At 31.4% G+C, this 9321-nt stretch overlaps 1 long non-coding RNA gene across 1 annotated transcript; it reads right to left on the minus strand.

Moving 5' to 3' along the window:
• Positions 1 to 1059: 1059 nt before the first annotated feature.
• LOC111638204 lies at positions 1060 to 5717 on the minus strand. The gene is made up of 4 exons (XR_002758818.1): positions 5691 to 5717; positions 3793 to 3862; positions 1310 to 1337; positions 1060 to 1234 (listed from the first exon to the last, which is right to left on the minus strand). It is a non-coding gene; the product is annotated as an uncharacterized LOC111638204 (long non-coding RNA).
• Between the last annotated feature and the right edge of the window lie 3604 nt (positions 5718 to 9321).

Here is a 9321-nt window from a genome sequence, read left to right on the forward strand (position 1 = left end):
CTACCTGCAAACAATGGCAGCTCCGACCAATTTGGAAAATGCCAACTTCTTAATATGTAGGGTCATCATCCCATGGCGAATTCGGCCAGGTTCACAATGGGCAACTAGCGGGTGGTGTACGACACCCTACATAAGTGGGACGAACCAACCTAAAAAATTCTTAAGATGATTTGATCTATCCAGATTCGTTGCTGGATTTATTAGAGAGGAAGGGTCTTACTGTAATTATCTTTATTGAAGAGAGTGAATAATATATACGTACGAAAAGAAGCAAAATTGCAACTCTTCTCTATATAACACGAGTTTTTCAAATAGTACAGAACATATCGTCTAGGTCAGGGGTGGCCAACCTGTGGCTCGCGAGCCACATGTGGCTCTTCGAAGGATTATTTGTGGCTCTCGATAAATGTACTGTACCCGAGTTCCCTTTTCATTTTTGTGTTATTATATTTTAAAAAATTATTATCGTCCATATGTGTTTCAAAATGTCTTTTAAATTACTAACAGCAAATATGAAAGACTAAGTGCAACGTTGTAACAAATTTTATTTCTGTCCAAGTTAAGAATGATATGACTCATCGAAAACTGCGCGAACGAACATAAACAGTGGCGTAATCGTCTGTTATCGACCGACTCCAGACCGATTTTGAATTTGTAAACTGTCATTGCAATGGACAGTTGACATTGTGCTCTGGAGGAAACAATTTGTATCACTCTTGCTACGGATATATTTTGTAATCTGGAATTTTTTGCATACCTTTAATTGCGGCTCGCGAAAAATTTCAAATTTTGAAAAATGGCTCGGACTATCAAGGAGCTTGGCCACCCCTGGTCTAGGTAAAGAAAAATTTCAGGATCGATCTAGTTACGCGCACTTTATAGTTGCTTAAAAATAAAGACTATTTAAAAAGTTTACGCTTACACAATATTTTTGCTTTAAAAACTTCTTTTTGGAAAATAGCAAAGAACAAAAAAATCTCGAGCGTATCAAATCCTCCTCCCCTTTGTGGGATACATTAGGATACACAAGAACAGTTACAAAACAATTAGCTTATTATTACCATCTTTTTGCTATCTTCCAAAATAACATTTTATTGTTTTTGTTAGATGCATGAAATGTTATCATCAGCATTTGACACATCTACCTTTACAGTTAATCCCCAATAGTCCAGGACAATGAAAATCGCACCGTTCATCTTCGCAGCATCCTCGGTCACTATTACAGCTGTAATCACTATAAAATTCGAATTTTATACGAATTATAAACATTTAATAATTAAAATAATTAAATAAATAAAAGTAAACTTACTCATTGATAAAAGTCTGCTTTTTCCATTCTGTAAACAAAAATAATTACAACAATTTTAATTTTAATGTTTTTTTTTTTTTCGTTTTTAAATAATGACTAGAATCTATTTATTATTTTTGTATAAGTAATGAATACATTCCAGTATGCATCAGTCTCAGCCACAACCGGTGCATCGGTGAATGGTATAACAAGCTTTTACTGAAACGTCTGGCGACCTAATAAGATGACGAAAGGAAAGGGCGCTATATTGGCATTTGCAAACTTATTTTGTCAAGTTAACAGGGAAGGGAAAAGAAGTGGGAAAACGTAGTGCCGAAGGTTTCTGACAGATTTCCATAAAATACGACCTATCTATGAAACAGACCAAAGAGGGGCAAAAGCCCAAAATGCATATCTATATGCAATAAAACTTAATGATGAAATTATTTGCCAAGTGTCAATAAATTCACCAAGTCGTGGCATTGAACCAAACAAAACAATAAAAAAATTACTTAAAAGCCTTAAAATTAGTTATTTACCTTTTAAAGAATTTATTACTTTAAAAATGCACCCATTTTCTCTTTTTCAAGAAAAGTTCTTATGGCATTAAAAAATTGGTTAATAATTTTGTAAACAGAAATTCAAAAGCGTCTGCAAAATATATTTTCTAAATAAATTCATTAAAAACATACAAAATAATATCGATTCGTTAATAGTAAATACAGTTAATTTACAGGAATAAAATATAGATGTAAAATAGTTTATAAAACTTATATTATAAACTGATTATACAGTATTTTAAAAAATGTACAAGTTTTTTTTATTAATTCCTTAATAATTTTGTAAACAGAAATTCAAAAGCGTCTGCAAAATATATTTTCTAAATAAATTCATTAAAAACATACAAAATAATATCGATTCGTTAATAGTAAATACAGTTAATTTACAGGAATAAAATATAGATGTAAAATAGTTTATAAAACTTATATTATAAACTGATTATACAGTATTTTAAAAAATGTACAAATTTTTTTTATTAATTCCAAGATTATTTTAATGACATTTTAATATCCAATACGACTTAAATTGAATGTATGCAATAATGAAACCATCATATACAACTACAAGTGTTCTGGTATATATTATTTAAGCACTGCATTAAAAATATTAGATACAGCTTACCACCCCACTGGCTTAGTCTCTAACACCAAAATTTTATAAACGAGTCATAGTTTCCATTGTTGAAATCTATATTAATGGCACAAAAAAAAAGAGAAAATATTCTTTAAACAAGAAAATATCTTTAAATGATACATTAGAAATAGATAGAAAACCAAAAGTTAGAAATAAACAGCAAACCAAAAGTTAGAAATGGAGAGCAAACCAAAAGTTAGAAATGGACAGCAAACCAAAAGTTAGAAATGGACAGCAAACCAAAAGTTAGAAATGGACAGCAAACCAAAAGTTAGAAATGGACAGCAAACCAAAAGTTAGAAATGGACAGCAAACCAAAAGTTAGAAATGGACAGCAAACCAAAAGTTAGAAATGGACAGCAAACCAAAAGTTAGAAATGGACAGCAAACCAAAAGTTAGAAATGGACAGCAAACCAAAAGTTAGAAATGGACAGCAAACCAAAAGTTAGAAATGGACAGCAAACCAAAAGTTAGAAATGGACAGCAAACCAAAAGTTAGAAATGGACAGCAAACCAAAAGTTAGAAATGGAGAGCAAACCAAAAGTTAGAAATGGAGAGCAAACCAAAAGTTAGAAATGGTTATTAAAATAAAACCGTTTTAGTGTTATAAGAATAAAAGTTAATAAATAAATAAATAGAGAACCCTTCAATATCCAGTTTATTAGCAACATTTACGAGTACGTACTGTACATAACATTATAAAATATTTTATTACGGTTACGAATTTGATGTAAACAGATAAACTTTCTTGACTATTTCTCCACTTCTGTTGCCATATATCTCGTTTCTGCATGTCGCAAAAAAGTGCACTCTGTGAATCATATAAAAATGTCCATTTGCTGTTCTAACAAATCGGAGTATCAAATATTTACATCCACTGACTAGAAATAAACCGATTGTGAATTCACGATTTCTGTCTCTTTTCTTTTAGAAGAGACGATCGCGTGTTAAAAAATCAAACTGAAATAAGTTAAAACGCTATAGAAACTCCTTTAAAAATACACACACACACATAAACGCCACTCTCGCCAATTTTCCCTACCTGACAGCCAGAACGAGAGTAGTTGTTTCTAGCACGAAAACGAAGGGTGCGAACAATAGTTTATGCATTCCAATGACTTTAGTAACCATACTTCTACTAACTACTAGCGACACAGCATATGTTTCAATTAAACACATTAAGGGTTAGATTAAATTAGGTTGCTGCAACAGTAAATATCGGAACACATTTTTGTACATCGTGGTTGACCGATACACTCTTCGATGCACTCTGGAATGTACCCACTATTTAAAATGTAGTATTCTTACCGAAAGGAGAAGGAAAGCAGATAACAGTTGTGGCAAGTAGGAAAAAAATAAAGTAAACCGATAAGGCCATCTAAAAATTGAAATAAAATTATTTAAAAAAGCATAAAAAATAATACAATATATTCATATATAGAATGATTCAAAAGTCAGTTAAACCGAAACTCTTACGGGTTAACGGAACTTTTACTAGAGGTGTGACAATACAATTTTGCTACTATGTGCAGGCCTTTTGCCTTTAAAATATTAAAATAAGGAAAACAGTCATAGAAATCATCTTGAAATGCACGAAAGTGAGTACGTTGTTCAATATGGATAATTCATTCAGTTTCAGTACGTAAAGGTTGCGAGGGATACGGATCTCTCCAAACGTCACATACATTATGACCAAATTATCAGTAACTTGTTTTTTATTTCAATAGACTTTCTTTGGAATTTGAATGTTGGAAACAATATACGAAAATTTTATCATAGCATAAAAATGTTTGATTTTGTAATGCCCATTTTTCGTCAAAACGTAGTCAATTACAGTAGAGCGTCGTTTATCCGAAAGTATTCCAGTAGGCAAATTTAAATTTTCGCCAGTGCTGTGGCGCTGCAATCTTTGGCTATGTCTTGGGCTACTTAAACATTTTACGTTTTGATACTAAATTAACTTCTGAAGTATAACTTTTTATTGTTTTTATATTTTTCAATATATTTATTTTGTTTGTACAAAATAAAAAAATCATTTTTAACGATACAATAGTTTTAGTTAGGCTTAACATCGACGAAAATTTATCCCGAAGCGACACGCAATGGAGAAAAATTCCAACATGCGATAGGTTTATATATTTTTTCGTACATAATCGGTTATTCGAAATACCGATTTTCCGAACAACCTCAGTCCCCAATTGATTCGAATAAACGACATTTTACTGTATTACTTTTGGTTCTCTAAAATTTACAACTTTAAAATTTCTGGTATACATTCTCTGTACTTATCTAGTTTCCTTAGAAGTTTCATTCTTATCACTTTCCTAACCCTGCATGGAATCAGAAATGTGAAGTTTCTTACAATATCAGTTATTTTTCTGCATCGTTCTGATATCTTTCATTCTTATTTCTACACCATGCTCTTCCTAGAAACCTCCAATCCACTTACATTCTTCTACTTCTTTCCTTTATTGTGAAAATGTATTATTTGACAGAAAATGTATAAATATATAATAGTATTCATCTGTAAATCACGGCAAAAACACCAATAAAATATTTGTTACTACACAATGAATTTCTCTAAAAGCAAAACTATAAAAAATATATAACATAAATAACTTATAAAAGTGGATACACGGCAACAATTTAGGTAGCAGAGAAATAAAGAAACGGCAGAAATATTCTAAAATATAAACTAGAAACATGTTAACGAGGTAATAAATTTAAAAAATATTCTGATGTAGCAGTGTGGTAGCAAATTTGAACAATGCGCCCGTAGTTGATTTCAGTATAATTATAAAATATATTTTCTTCAACTGACTTTTGCCCCATTTCGAACTTATGTAGTAGTTATATTTTAAAATAAATATTATGACGATTAATTTTCGTTTAGAGTAATTATTTATCACAACTCAGAATTTGTTTCCATCACTAACGAGGTTTCGATTTAGTTGACTTTATATTTTTTTTTCTAAAATTCGCAACATAAAACAACCAATCAAACCTTACAAACTACTAATTTGCTGTAAAAAGTATTCGAATATTTAATGTTAGAAAAAAAATATTAAAAGAAAATTAATTTAATTTCAGTAATTTAAATTATCATATTAATTATTGTTAAAAAGTATAACAGTTTTAAAAGATTTGGGCAACGATTTTGAGCTATTTAATGCTTATTAAATTCAAATAATTCACACAATACTTACCGTGCGTTTGAATTATTTACGTTCTTTCTTCTTATTCGAAATGTTATAATAAGAAATAAAGTGTTCATGCTCTTTTATACGAAAATTATACATTATAAAGGGTGACGTAGATAGAGGTGTTGTGTGACAAAATATCTGTTCGTCAAGTTATTATATGTTTATTTACATATCAAATTTTAATAAAAATTGTAAATTGACATGCGAACATGATTATTTAAAATGAAATTTAATCCCAAGATTTCTTAAATATGCAAATATTCAGGATATAAAATATTTTGTTGCCCGTGAAAAACACTGACAAGTTGTAAAATCTCGGATTTGAGTATGTTTTATTTAAATAATTGAAACTACTGTAATTCATTTCCGAATAACTCTAGCAGCTGAGTACGAATTCCGACAAAATTTTGGATGTTAGTTGAAATTTTATATATAGAGGCCTATATTGAAAACATAATAGTTTCTATTACATACAAATAACAGATATAACTTGTTCTCCCGTTGCTCTAAATATTTGTGAGAATGTCTAGGATATCTTAACAGGTCTTATTGTTATTCTAAATATTTGTGTAAATTTTTTGGATATCTTAAATTCTCTTGCTGTTACCTCAAATATTGGTGGTAATTGTTTAGTTCTCGTGATTAAATTACTAAAATAAAATTATTTTATTGTTTAACCTTATCACAATAATAATTAGTTTTTAAAAAATCAATAAATTAATAATAATTACTGTATTTTTATGCATTAATTTAATACCTATAAACAATTAAATAAATAACGATTTTTTAAACGAGTTACAGAAATTTTATTAAAAAGCTATTTGGAATCACTGTTATAACAATCGTTACCAGTGTTAACTCCGTTCATAGAAAAGAAGTTATGATCAAGGACTATATACTACAAGGATAGCCAGATCCCTGGCTATCCTTGTAGTATAGGATAGCCAGATCCCTATTTCACAATGTTAGCCAGGAATGCCAAGTTAGTGACGTCAGCACGAGACCTGACCTCTTTGTTTACATAGAGCAGGGTGTGAACGTGTTTAGTTTTCGCTCTTAATATTCGTCCAATTTTGTGATTAACGAAGTGATTTATTTTAATATTTCTGTAATTGTTTTATTTGACTAAGTTTTTTATAAGGTAAGATGATTTAAATATAAGTCATTAAATATTTAAAGCTATATTTTTATGTTAGGTGAAGAAGAAAATGCCGGGTACTAGGTGTGCTGGTGTATGGTTGCAATAACAACCTTCTTGCAGTAGAAGCTAAAGGAGAAAGTGTAATGTTTCATGTGTTTCCTAGACAAAAAGACTTAATTTTTAAAAGAATTAGGTCTGAATGGATTAATCGTTGCAAAAGAAGCGATAAATTTAATCCATATACAAGTAGAATATGTTTTGTTCATTTTGTTCAAAGTGATTATGAAAGAGATTTACAAAAGGAATTGTTGGGTAAGACATAAGTAGATTTTATTCATATATATTACTTGTTTTGGCGCGTGAATGTTTAATTTGTTTGTTTTACGTTAGTATAAAACTCAAAAATATTTTTTATTTCAGGTTTACCAGAAAGAAAGATTCTGAAGAAAACAGCTATCCCTACATTAAATCTTCCGGATAGAATGAATCCAACAGTTACGGAACGAGAAAGACGTTCAAAAAGAAAACAAAAAGAAGTTTATGATCTTTTAACAAATAATAATAACAATAGTAACAATCTTCAAGATGAATGTCATTACGAAATTAAATATAAGAAGCTGCTAGAAGAATATAATGTTTTAAAATCAGAATATGAAAAATTGAAAGAAGATCATAAGAAAAGAATAAAAGTATTAAACGATTTATTACAATATTACAAAAGAAGAAATATCTATCGTCTAAATGTACAAAAATCAAACCAAATGGCTGCAGATTTGTTGACACAGGTCTTTTCAAAAAATCAAATTTCATTACTATCAAAAAAGAAAAAACGAGTTAACTGAAACACAGAAGACATGTCTATAGCCTTAACATTAAGGTATTACAACAAAAAATGCTACTTATATTTAAAAAAATAAACTGCATTATCCTTTGCCATGGGTATCGTCTTTGAAAAAATGAACATCTCAAGTAAATTTACGAAAAGGAATATTGAAAGATGTCTTATTAATGTTGAAATTGGCTGGAGAAAATTGCACACCTTTTGAAAAAACAGCGGTGCTTTCATTTGATGAAGTAAAAATTAAGGCAGCTGAAGAGTATGACGTCTCTGCAGATGAAGTTCTAGGACCTTACAATCAAATGCAAGTCGTCATGATAAGAGGTCTTTTTTCAAATTGGAAGCAACCTGTTTATATCGGGTTTGATCAAAAAATGACAAGAGAAATACTTTTAGAATTAATATCAGAACTTTATTTACTATCGTATAATGTAGTAGCTTGCGTCAGTGACTGTAGTCGCAGTAACATAAGTTTATAGAAAGAATTGAATGTGAATATCAATGAAACGTTTTTCTTTCATCCGAATACAAAAAAATCAAGTATATATTTTTGCAGATGCTCCTCATTTACTGAAATTATTGCGAAACTGGCTCATTGATGTAGGTTTTAAGTTCGAAGACGGTTCTGTAATACACTGCTGGCCATTAAAATTGCAACACCAGGAAGGAATGATCGTATGAACGTCAAAATCACATGAAAGGAAGAAGAGGTTGGGATATGCAAATGATTAGTATTTCAGTGCATTTAGACAATGCAGGAGGGACAAACGACATCTGAAGCACTGCATAAAAAAAAGTTGTGCAGTGGATTTCTCGTTCAGAAATCGCTTTGTAAGGTCGGAGTTTCATCAAAATATCGTGTTATGCCTCGAATAATAAGAAGAAATGCTTACCAGCAAGTAGTGGAATTCGATAGAGGCAGGATCATTGCCTCTCAAGAGTGTGGATTATCGTTCCATGATATTGCCACTCGCACTGGTCGAAATCTAACCACTGTCATGCGAATATGGAATCGATGGGCTGCTGAGGGTCTTACTGAACAGAACGCAGGATCTCAATGCCCTCCCATGACTAATGCTCGAGAGGAGAGACATATTGTGAGGTCGGCCGTGCAAAACCGTACAACCACACCACGGACCATTAGTCAGGAAATGAGTTTGTTTGCAGCACGTCTAGTATCTGCTCTTACAGTGCAACGACGTTTGCAGCAGCGTGGACTGTCAGCACGGCGACCATTACTTCGGCTTCTCTTGACAATGCAGCATAGAGAGAGACAGAAACTATGGTGCACTCAACGACAAAGCTAGATACAGAAGTGGCACGATGTCGTCTTTTCAGATAAGTCCCGGTTCTGCGTGCAGCATTCTGATGACCGTATACGTGTCTGGAGGCTCCGAGCAGACCACTCATCGCCTGCTTGCATTTGATATTGGCTTAGGGGCCCTGCACCTGGTGTGATGATATAGGCAGCCGTTGGGTACACGACACGCACATCTTTAGTTCGGATCAGTGTTGCCGTTCCTAGTACATTTGTACTTTTCTGGTACATTTTGCCCTTTCCAGTAAATTAAAAGTACATTTAGATTTTTAGTACATTTTCAGTACATTATAATATTTCAAGTACTATTTACGGTACAAAATAAAATTTCACGCCN

The sequence above is a fragment of the Centruroides sculpturatus genome, unplaced genomic scaffold, assembly GCF_000671375.1.
Source record: "Centruroides sculpturatus isolate CEXI.00-Female unplaced genomic scaffold, Cexi_2.0 scaffold1049, whole genome shotgun sequence".
NCBI classification, from domain to species: domain Eukaryota; kingdom Metazoa; phylum Arthropoda; class Arachnida; order Scorpiones; family Buthidae; genus Centruroides; species Centruroides sculpturatus.